Raw genomic sequence first — 11,501 nt, 5'->3', positions numbered from 1 at the left:
AGTTGGTAGACTGATTGCCCAACATGAACGGGACTGGGTTTGATCACCAGCCCCACAAACCATGCTCAATGGTCAATGGTTGTAATCCCAGCCCTGGAAGGCAGGAAAATCAGAAGTTCAGGGTCATTCTTAGTTACATAATGAGTTTATGGCAGTCTAAGCTACACAAGACAGAGAGAAAGAGACAGAGAGGCGAGAGCGCACGTGTGCACACACACACACAATGGGGTTGGGGTTAAAGTTTTCATAAATCTCAGTCAATGGTCTTCAAAGCCTTTGCCCGAAGAGACCATACTCCAACTTGGAGCTGGGGGCATCGCTCCACAAAGACCTGCTATGGGAAGAGGGTACTGAATGGGCAGGAACCTACCAGGTTCAACCTATGATGGACAGGGGACCAGGTCAAGGGCCTCAGCCAGAGCAGACCAGGTTGCCACAGAGCATACACCTTATAACGCAACCCACTTCAGCTCGCTTTGGGGAGAGGGGCATCAAATACAGCCTGCCCCGAGGTTGTCAGAGTCAAGGCTGGGTACAGGACAGGAGTGAGTTTTCACACCCCTGCATGTTCCGCTTTGTAATGAAGGTTCTGTTGGTATGGCCTTCTCTAATGCAGTATTCACAGTGTTCTCCCATCTTGAGATCTAGCTGTTGTAGTTTGTTCAACTCCTGTCTGGTGGAACATCTTGAATTTCTTGGAATTTTAGGGGTAATTTGCCAAGGTCTTGGAATCTTTTTTCCCAAAAGCATGATAGAAAGATCCCTGGTTCTGCTATTACAAGCATGAACTCTTGTCTAACATCATCAATTATTCTGTGTTGTTGAATCAGGAATCTAAAGGAATCTAAAACTTTGGCTGTGGCCTGTTATGCTAGCTCAGTAGAAGACCCTTGTCCCCATGATCAGAAAAGACTCAGTAGGGCCAGGCAGAGATGACACATGCCTTTAATCCCAGCACTTGGGAGGCAGGCAGATTTCTGAGTTCAAGGCCAGCCTGGTCTACAGAGTGAGTTCCAGAACAGCCAGGGCTATACATAGAAACCCTGTCTCGAAAAANCAAAAAAAAAAAAAAAAAAAAAAAGACTCAGTAATGTTCACACTCTCCATGTCTAATCCTTCCTTGCCCACCCATTGCAAATGAATATCATCCCAAACTTTGCTTTCAGTTTCTTGATAAGCAACAGCTGCCTGGCAGTGCAGATCTGGAATCCACATTTGGTGGGTAGGAGAAGAGAGGCCCTGTTGTTATAGTACAGATACACACCCATGTGGCATCACCAACCTTACAAACACAAGGGGGAAGCAGAGAGTCAAGAATGCAAAGAGGCAGCTTTCCCAGCTGGTTAAAGAAGCTGGGCCCTTTTCCTCCCACACCCTGCCAGCCTTGCATAAGCCATTTGTTGCCGCATTTGTTGCTCTTGGTCCAGTCTGCCTGCCTCCTTAGGAGATCATTCCATGGCATGCAAGGGGAAGCTCACAGAAGAAGCCCACTGCAACTCAGTGTGAAGCAAGTGTTTGTCCCTGCCTGCCATCAGCCTACAGAACATCATTGTCATTGGCCAAGGTCAGGCCTGAGGGATGATGATTTCAAGGCAGGAAAAGCAAATCAGACTCAGGGTGGGGTGGGGGGATGCTAGGTCAGTGGTACAGGCCAAGACTGGCCTTGCCAGTGTGAAATCAGGCTCTGTGCCATTCCTGGGGTCTGCAGGATGTTAGCAAAGTTTTCCCAGTTAGTAGTGCCCAGTTCTAGGCTGAGTGGGAGAGTCCTCCACAACTCCCTGTGTGCCTCGTGGAAAATAAAGTTTCTTTGCACCATAGCTGGTTCTGGATATTCAGAGCTGTCTCCTGAGTCCTGAGCAGAGAAGGAGACCAAACAGAGCAGAGAGTAACATACCAGGACACACCGTGCGCATTTTGCATTGACCACAGAGGCCAGCAGAGGGCAGTAGGGTGGCCCTGGAGTCACAGACAGTTGTGAGCCATGTGTGGTGCTGGGAATTGAACCCATGTCATCTTGAAGAGCAGCCAGTGCTGTCAACCACTGAGCCCCCGTGGTAGTGTGTGTGTGTGTGTGTGTGTACATGAGGTCAGAGAGCACCTTCTACCCTGTTTGAGACAGGGTCTGTTGTCCATTGTGTGTACACCAGGAGAGCTGTCAATGAGTTTATTCTCCTGTCTTTGCTTCCCATCTCCCCATCCGAATTTTGGGATTACAGATATGTACTACTACTGGCTTTATGTGGATCTGGGGATCCAAGTTCTAATCTTCAATAGTGCACAGTGAGGGCTCTACCCACTGAGCCACCTCCCTGTTGTTTCGCTTTTTGTTTTGGGGACAGGCGGGACTGAAACTCAAGGCAATCTCCCTGCCTCAGCGTTTTGCATGCTAGGATTAAAGGGATGAGCCGCCATGCCCAGCTATGAGGAACCATTTTTTTTACCAGAAGGGCTCCTAGGTAAGAGTCACAATGAAGAGTGACTCTTTTATTTGGGCCCATTCTTCAGATTAGGAAACTGAGGCTTGTGCAGGGGCGGGGGGGGGTCACTGGCATAGTAAGCGGTAGGGAAACTACATTTCTGGTCCATGCCAGCCCTACCTCTCCAGCATTCTTAGGCAAGTAAAAAAAAAAAATGTGTGTATGAAACAGGGGTATGAAAACATGTTACATTCAACATGGCTACATAAGGAACATGTTGCATTCGGCATGATTACATGAAAAAACATGTATTGTGTTCAATGTGGTTACATATAAAGTTCACCAAGGAGCTAATAAAAGAAGTCCAGGGCCCCTGTCTCGAAAATCCAAAAAAAAAGAAAAAAAAGAAAAAGAAAAAAAAGAAATCCAGGGAGATCTGGATCTTCGGTACCTGGTCAGGGATGTCTCAAGAATGTTCTTTGTTTGTTTACTTGTTCGTTCGTTTGTTTTTCTTTTACAAAATGGCTCAGCAATTAACACTAGCTATTCCTTTGGCAGGGGGTGGTATTATATTTTTGGGTTTTGAGACAGGGTTTTTCTGTGTAGCCCTGGCTGCCTTGGAGACCAGGCTGGCCTCGAAATCAGAGATCCACCTGCCTTTGCCGCCCGAGTACTGGGATTAAAGGCATCCGCTACCACTGCCCAGCAAGCTCTGGATGTTCTTGCAGAATACCCAAGTTTTATACCCAACATCCACGTGGCAGCTTAAGACCATGTATAACTCCAGTTCCAGGGCATCTGACACCCTCTTTTGACCTCCAAAGGAACTAGGCACACATGCAGAACATTTATATGCACACAAGCCAAAATAAAAAAATAATAATAATAAAATAAATGAAGTTAGCTTCAGGACCACTGTGTACTGGTGAACTGGTTGTGCAATGCACAGTCGTCAGGATAACTCACTTGGACTTCACTCTAGAGGTAACGACGGTGAGACATCAAAGGGCTTTTCCACTGAGAGTACGGCTGTGGCGCAGGAGATGGGATCTGAGCCTGGGGCTAGGAGGAATGTAAGGGGTGAGGAATCTGAGGACTTGGAGTTCAGAGCAGGACAAGAACCACCTCAGCAGAGAGGGGCTGTAGCCCTGCTTGATGTGGGTCCCTGCTTCTCTAGGAATCTAAGAGGACCGTGTGGAAAAAAGCCAGACTGGAGATCCTATCTCCTTCAGCAAGGGTTCCTGTAACAAATACAGCACTGTGGGGCCTCAGACATAAGATACTTACTTCCCATAACGCTAGGTGTAGAGATCAGGGCACAGCGTGGCCAGGCCCGGCTGGATGCACTCCCTGGGTGCGCACACAGGTTTCCCCCAGAGATTGCATGGGTGGGGGTGGGGGGAGAAAAGTCACCGCTTCTTAGAAAGCATCAGTCCAGGCCCATGGTTCACACTGAGAGGCAGGAGCAGGAGGATCAACAGGCCAGTTCATGGTCAGCCAGGGATGCACAGTGAGAGGCTGCTGCTCACAGCCCAAAAGATACAATGTGCTGAGCTATCTTATAAGTGAAGAACAAAACAAAACGAAACAAAACGAAACAAAACAAAAACCCGGAACCCTGGGGACCCTCTCTGTCTCTGGCCCCCAGCTGATCAGGACACTGGGGAAACCCACCCCGTCTATTTCTGGTGCACCTCCCCCTCCGCAAGCCGCTCTAGGAGCTTCACAAACTGTGATTTCTTGTCGGAACACACACTCTCCCACCACACTCTCCTTAAGACCCAGCAAGGGGGGGGGGGAGATACTGTACACAGACTGGCAGAGGAGCTGCCAAAGGAGGTGCCACTGGCCTGAAAGCTGATGAGCTGATGATTAAGGGAGTGATTCAGGGGCTGGAGAGATGGCTCAGTGGTTAAGAGCACTGACTGCTCTTCCAAAGGTCCTGAGTTCAAATCCCAGCAACAACATGGTGGCTCACAACCATCCGTAATGAGATCTGACATCCTCTTCTGGTGCATCTGAAGACAGCTACAGTGTACTTAGATATAATAATAAATAAATATATTTTTTAAAAAAAGAAGTGATTCGGGTAGAGGGAGCAGCATGTGCCAAGGCCCTGGGGCTGGCATGAGTGGTACTAAAGAGGCTGGAGAACAGGGTATGGAAAACCCAGAACAGTCAGTGGACGGCTCCTGAGTCTGTAAAGCAAGGTCAGAGGTAATCCCCCCCGGCCTTGCCACCTCCCTCCTCTGCTCCTGAGCCTAGAACATCACAGCCTGGCCCCAGGGACCTCCCAGGTGCTCACACATCCAAGCCTCTCACTTGGGGTCACGGGCTCTTCTACATGCCTCTCCATTCATCTTCCCAAGTGACTATCCCGACAGCTCTGTCTCTCAAATGCCTGAGTGTCCCTGTTTATTCAGGTGCCTGAAGATTCCCCTCTAACCTCAAGGTGAATTGTTGGGGTAAGAGCTAAGAGCACTGTCCTCATTCGTCACATCACGTGCTTCTGCCACCAGCTTGCCTGTGGCTCAGACAAGCAGGTGTCGAGTCTAGGCCTGCCCGTACCCCACCCCCATGCGTCTTTGTTATGTTGGCTGCTCCCAGCCCTGGTCTTCTTGGGTACCCAGCCAGCCAGAGCTGGCCTTGCTCTACCTGCCCACACTCAGCTATCTCTTCTCTGATGAGGCACAGCCCTGCTCTCCCCAAAGTTGCCGTGTTCCCCACAATTCCATCATCTGTACAGAGTAGGGTTGGAAGTAGCCCTGCCTCAGCCCATCAGGCCTTTTTCCTTCTTAGAGCCCCAAGGACAGTCACCATGAAAAAGGATGAGGGATGTTTGTATTCTGGTGGGCAACCTTGCCTTCCACCTCACTGTTGGGGGTGGGTGGGAACATCTTCAGTACTTTTTTTTTTTTAATATTTTTTTATTATTTATTTATTTATTTATTTTATGTATGTGAGTACACTGTCACTGCTTCAGACACACCAGAAGAGGGCATTAGATCCCATTACAGATGGTTGTGAGCCACCATGTAGTTGCTGGGAATTGAACTCAGGACCTCTGGAAGAACAGGCAGTGTGCTTAACTACTGAGCCATCTCTCCAGCCCTCTTCAGTATTTTCAAGGCCCCAACTTATATACAGTTTTATTTGCTTGGTTTTGTTTTTCCAGATAGGGTCTCACTAATGTAGCTCTGGCTATCCTGGAACTTGCTATGTAGGCCAGGCTGGTCTCAAACTCACAGACATCCTCCTGCTTCTGTCTTCTGAGTGCTGGGACTAACATGTAAGCCCCTCTGTGCCTAGCATTTAAGAGTCACCAGCTCCTAAGTTCTTTTTCTCTTTTGGGGACAAGCAGCGAGGGCAGGCTACAGAGGGACAAGCAGCGAGGGCAGGCTACAGAGGCTCCTACAGACCCCACTGTAGGGCTCTTGAGAAAGAGATGGTCACAGACCCAGGGAGCATGGGTTCCAGCTGGCCTGGCCTGACCCCTGGCACAACTGCAGACCAGGCCAGGGTCACCAAGCAGTCACATGTCACATTGAATGAGAAGCCTTCAGCTATGGCTGAGAAATGAAGTCGGAAAACAACTCGGCCAAAAGCGATTGGACTTCTCTCTTTATTTAAAAAAAAAAAAAAAGTTTTGAAGGGGAAAAAAAAATACCCTATTGTCCAACTAACCTTCCACAATGCTGGAAAACTACATTGATTTCCTGAGCAGTCTGGTCTAATTTCCCCTGGGTTGAGAAAGCCCCCTGCTCCCCTCTCTCCCATCTCCTCTAGCTTGGAAGGTCTGGCTCAAACACCAGGAGGAAGAAACAACCAAAAGTTCCCCGACCTGACCCCTGACTGTGCCTGCCTGTCTGCCAGCACCCAAGCCTGCCTGGGGCAGTCCGTAGCAGCTGCTGCGGGCCAGGCCAGCAGTTCTGCCACCTCACCTCACTCTCCCAGCAACCTGCCTGTGTGGGTTGAGCAGCTTGCCTTAGCTTGTTCACACCCAGCTGGGTCACCTCAGTCTCGGGGCCCAAGGACAAGCGGATAGATGGAAGCAACCCCTTTAAAGCATTCGTTGGTGTAGCTGCCAGGCTTCCGAGGCAGCCCTCGGCGGCTGGGGAAGCTACCGGGCCCCAGCGCCCTGCGTAAGAACCTCTCTGCCAAGGCCAAGGCAGTCAAAGTTGAGGAGGAGGATCTTGAAGCCACACCAAGGAGCACCGACTTTGCTCTCCTCCATTCCCTGGGCAGCAGTTGAGGTTTACAGCTTGTCAGCCCTGGACATTTTTCTTTGGAAATGCTTATAAAATTGTTCTTGAGGTTCTGTTTGAGTCCATTCCTGAATTCTTTTATCAAGGAGACTAAGAACCCCCAAGAAGGGAATCTCAACTTCCCCATTAGGATTCCAGCTCCAACCTCCCTACCTGTGTTCCTCTGGGACCTGGGAACCTGCTCTCCCTGATGTCACCATTTGTCACAGTGATTGGAGACCTGTCTGAAAAGTCAGTGCTCCAAACCCAGGAATGGCAGAGGACACCTAAGGGAAGTGGGAACAAGGAGACAGAAGGGCTCTACTGGTGACCTGGTGACCCTGATGTGTTTCTGTTAGCTGGTAGACAGTAGTATTGGGAGCAAGAGGTACAGCTGTGAACATCTTTTTTTTTTTTTTCGGTTTTTCGAAGCCCAGAGAGTATTGTGGTGCCGGGGTAGGGCTTCTGGGAAGGAAACACACAACATCTCACTAAAGGACTAATTATTCCGCCCCTTGTCGGTTTTAAGCGAGGTCTTGTCATGAGCTGTAGGCTGGCGTCAAGTTTCTGACCCTCCTGTTTCAGCTTTCCTGGGATTACAGGCAAGGGCTGCCATTCCCAGGGTGACCTTATATTGGTTCTGACAGCTTCCTCCCTTGTCTCTGAACAAGATTCTCTGAAGAGAATTGCTGATCAGCCAGCCAGTTTGTTCTCTGTTTGTCCCATGATGTGAGACGCTAGGACAACACCCCTGGGACAAGTGAAATACCTAACCTTGGTTGCTTAAAGTGATACCTAACCTGGGATCAAAATCCCCACACCACGTTTCTATAGAACGCTACAGACCAGACACTTATATGTTTTTACGACACAACTACCAGCTGAAGACAACAGCTAGCTACACATCTTTTCAAAAACACAACCGATAAGGAGCTGGAGAGATGGCTCAGTGGTTCAGAGCACCAACTGTTCTTCCGGTAGGACCCAGGTTCAAGTCTCAGCACCCACAAGGTGACCTAGGTTCAACTCCCAGCATCCATAAGATGGTTTGTAACTGCTAGTAACCCCAGTTCCAGGCCTCTGTGGGTTCCAGGAACTTAAATAGTGCTCAGACACACATACAGGAAAGACACTCACTCACATAAAACAAGAGTTTAGAAGAAGAAGAAGGAGAAGGAGAAGAAGAAGGAGAAGAAGAAGCAAAACTATTTTGAAAATTAAGGTGCTGGAGAGATGGCTCAGCAGTTAAGAGCACCGACTGCTCTTCTGAAGGTCCTGAGTTCAATTCCCAGCAACCACATGGTGGCTCACAACCATCCGTAACAAGATCTGGCGCCCTCTTGGAGTGTCTGAAGACAGCTACAGTATACTTACATATAATAAATAAATAAATCTTAAAAAAAAATTAAGTAACTATGAGGATTTACAAACATCTAATACCTATCACTCCTTAGAGGGCTTACATAGTTGTGGGTTTGTTTGTTTGTTTGCTTTTAGTTGGGGTTTCTCTGTAGACCAGGCTGGCCTCAAACTCACAGAGATCCATTTGAATGCTTACATAGTCTAAGAGGCATCTACACACAGAGTCAATGTCAGCAACAGTTAGTTTCATGGCTATGCACAAAACATATATAGAAGTTACTTCTTTTGCAAAGGATAGGGAATGGGGGTCTCATTCTGTAGTCCTGGCTGTCCTAGAACTCATTATGTAAACTGGGCTGGCCTTGAACTCACAGAGATCTCCCTGCTTCTGCTAGAATTAAAGGCACACAGCACCACACCCTGCCAGAAGCAATTTCTAAAGTAAAATTTAGAATCTTTGGCTTAGAAGAACAAGTCTAAAGCTCTGTCTTATTATTGTGATGGAACACCACGACCAAAGTCACTTGGGGAAAAAATGGTTTATTTGGCTTATTCTTCACATCACACAGTTCATCATCAAGGAAGTCAGGACCAGAACTGAAGCAGGACAGGAACATGGAGTCAGGAGCCGATGCAGAGACCATGGAGCTTGCTGGCTGGCTCCCCTGGGCTTGTCAGCCATCTTTCTTATAGAACCCAGGACTACCAACCTAGGGATGGCCCCACCCATAATGATTTGGGCCCTCCTCCATCAATCACAATGCTCTACAGCTTGCCTACAATCTGATTTTATAGAGGCATTTTCTCAATTGAGATTCCCTTCTCTCTGATACCTCTAGCTTGTGCCAGCCAGGTCAACATAAAACTAGCCAGTACACGCGCCAACCACCAAATTCTGAATTCCCTTGCAAACTTAGGGAAGGGTGCTAGCTCTTGTAAATAGATTGTGCACAAGCGTGTCTTAGCAAAAGCGCGATAGCAAAATGTTTGTTTTGCCGGGGTAAACAGGTAAAAAGCAGCCGAAGGCCCTGAAGAGGAAAGAGGAGACAGTGTTCCTGGACTAGAGTGACTCCAGAAGCTGATGGGAACTTCCATCTTGACTCCTGCCCCCGGGCCCAGCCCCCTTCAAGTGGCAGGCACCGCAAAATTATGTCTCTGTCCCTTTGTGGTTGCCAAACTTGGGGTTACAACTTGTGCTGTGGTCACCTGTCCTCCGTAAGCCAGTTACAAGAGACAGGAAGAAGAACAAAGAGATGCTGAGAAGCCCCCCCCCCCAAGTCTGTCTTCCAAGGACCTCAAATGAGATTACATTTTAAGTAGAGAGCCAAAGATAGGGACGTGTAAGCAATCCTGGCCAGGGGGTGGTTCTGCCCACCAGTAAGCCATCCTTGCTGGGGCTTCAGTCTCTTTCTATAAGGAGATCTGACAAGTCCTTAGGACTGTGTGAAGTCACTGGGTGGAACCTTTCCCTTTTTCCCAGCAGAATGTTCCTGGAGAACATCCCATTGCTTTGGAGTCCACTGTCCAGTTGCGAGACAGAAGTATCTTTTTTTTTTAGAATATCTTCATTTCTGCTTGGATTTGTTACAAAAGGTTTCCCCAGACCAACCTCTCAGGGGTGGTGAGTGTGGTGGTTTGAATAGGCTTGGCCCAGGGAGTGGCACTATTAGGAGGTGTGGCCTTGTCGGAGTAGGCATGGCCTTGTCAGAGGAAGTGTGTCACTCTGGAGATGGGCTGTGAGACCCTCCTTCTAGCCATGTGGGAGCCAGTCTTCTCCTGTGTACCTTGGAACAATATGTAGAACCCTCAGATCCTCCATCACCATGCCTGCCTGGATCCCACCTTGATGATAATGGACTAAACCTCAGAGCCTGTAAGCCAGCCCCAGTTAAATGTTGTCCTTATAGGAGTTGCCTTGGTCATGGTGTCTGTTCACAGCAGTAAAACCCTAACCAAAACAGTGAATAACCTGGTCTGCCTGATTCCAGAGTATGACTCCAAAGCTGTCACCAGAAAGTCACCAAAGGTCAGTTCTGGTCTTCAACCCTCACTACACAGCCCCAACTTCTCTCTAGGTCCAGGATTCAATGATATCAGTTTAGGGGAGTTGGGGGGAGCAACAATGGAACATCTGTGGTCATGGCTGGGTGCCAAGATCCTAATCCTGGCTCTGGATTCCCATCTGGGCCTCAACTTTCCCATCCATAGAGCCCAGGCTGTCTATAACTGAGTTGAACAGTGGTACAGTGATTTCCCAACCTCCTGTTCCTGTCATCCTGAGTGTATCTAGAGCCTCCCCCCTTGGCTTGGGTGGTCTTTAGGAAGAGGGTTCTGGCCCCAGTTTCAGAATTTAGTTGGGAAAGGGACCAAGAGAATGAGGGGATGGAGCCAGCTGTGGAAGCCGCTAATCTCCATTCTTTTCCCCCCAGCTCCACCCCAGGGGACCACACTGCCGCCTCCGCTGAAAGCAATTTGTCATGCCCTGAATTAAGTGATTCCAACAAGGGCTTAATTTCAGTTTAATGGCTCTGTTTTTATGTGTAATTAAATACCATTGCATGGTGAAAATATGTTGTTTGCACTTTAGAGACTGTGTCAGGGCCTGGGAAGCCAGACCCTTGGAGTTTCGACTCACAGGCTCCCACAGCCTGGCTGGGATTCGTCTACATGGGGGGTTGAGAGGTGACCTCAAGAACCGAGGAAAGAGGGAAAGGGGGGTGGGGGTGGTCTTCCTGGCGCCTGCCACTCAGGGCAGTGTGTTTCTAATTATCTGCATGACCCCCTCCTCTTCTACCCTCTGACCTCAACCCTCCCCAACCCCTGGGGCCACAGACAGAATGGGCAGGTTCTAATTAGATCCCTGGCCAAGGACTGAGGTGCTCTGGGGGTGGGGGGGTCACAATGTGTGTGCCCAAAGGCTGGTTCCTTTTCCTCCCTCCTGTGCTTACAACTGCCCCTCCCCTCTCACCTTCCTGTGAGGACCCAGCCTCTCAGAGGCTCCTGGCTTCCCAAAGCTTTCAATGCACATCCCTACCCTCTCCTCCATCAGAGGTGGTGCTATCACAAAGGCCTGAAACACAGTGGGAATTTCTTTAGCTAGGAATGTGTGTTTTTTGTTTTTTGGGTTTTTTTTTTTTTTTTTTTTTGGTAGTGGTGGGGGAGTGGGGAGAGGGGTCATTTGGCAAACAACCACATGCCTTCCAGGAAAGGGAATTTTGTTGGTGCCCAACTCCTTACACAGGTCGTGACAATCCTGGAGCAGCTTGGTGGCAGAGGGCCCAAGGACTGGGATGATAGGCTTTTTCTGGAAGGAGCTAGGGAATGGCAGAAGTTAAACTTCAGGACTTTTCTAGATGATTGGTCTTTTGTTTGTTTGTTTGTTTTTGTTTTTGTTTTTGTTTTTCGAGACAGGGTTTCTCTGTATAGCCCTGGCTGTCCTGGAACTCACTTTGTAGACCAGGCTGGCCTCGAACTCAGA

Source organism: Mus pahari, chromosome 14, assembly GCF_900095145.1.
Source record: "Mus pahari chromosome 14, PAHARI_EIJ_v1.1, whole genome shotgun sequence".
NCBI lineage: Eukaryota > Metazoa > Chordata > Mammalia > Rodentia > Muridae > Mus > Mus pahari.
The sequence above is the reverse complement of the archived record's forward strand: the minus strand, read 5'-3'. Positions refer to the sequence as shown.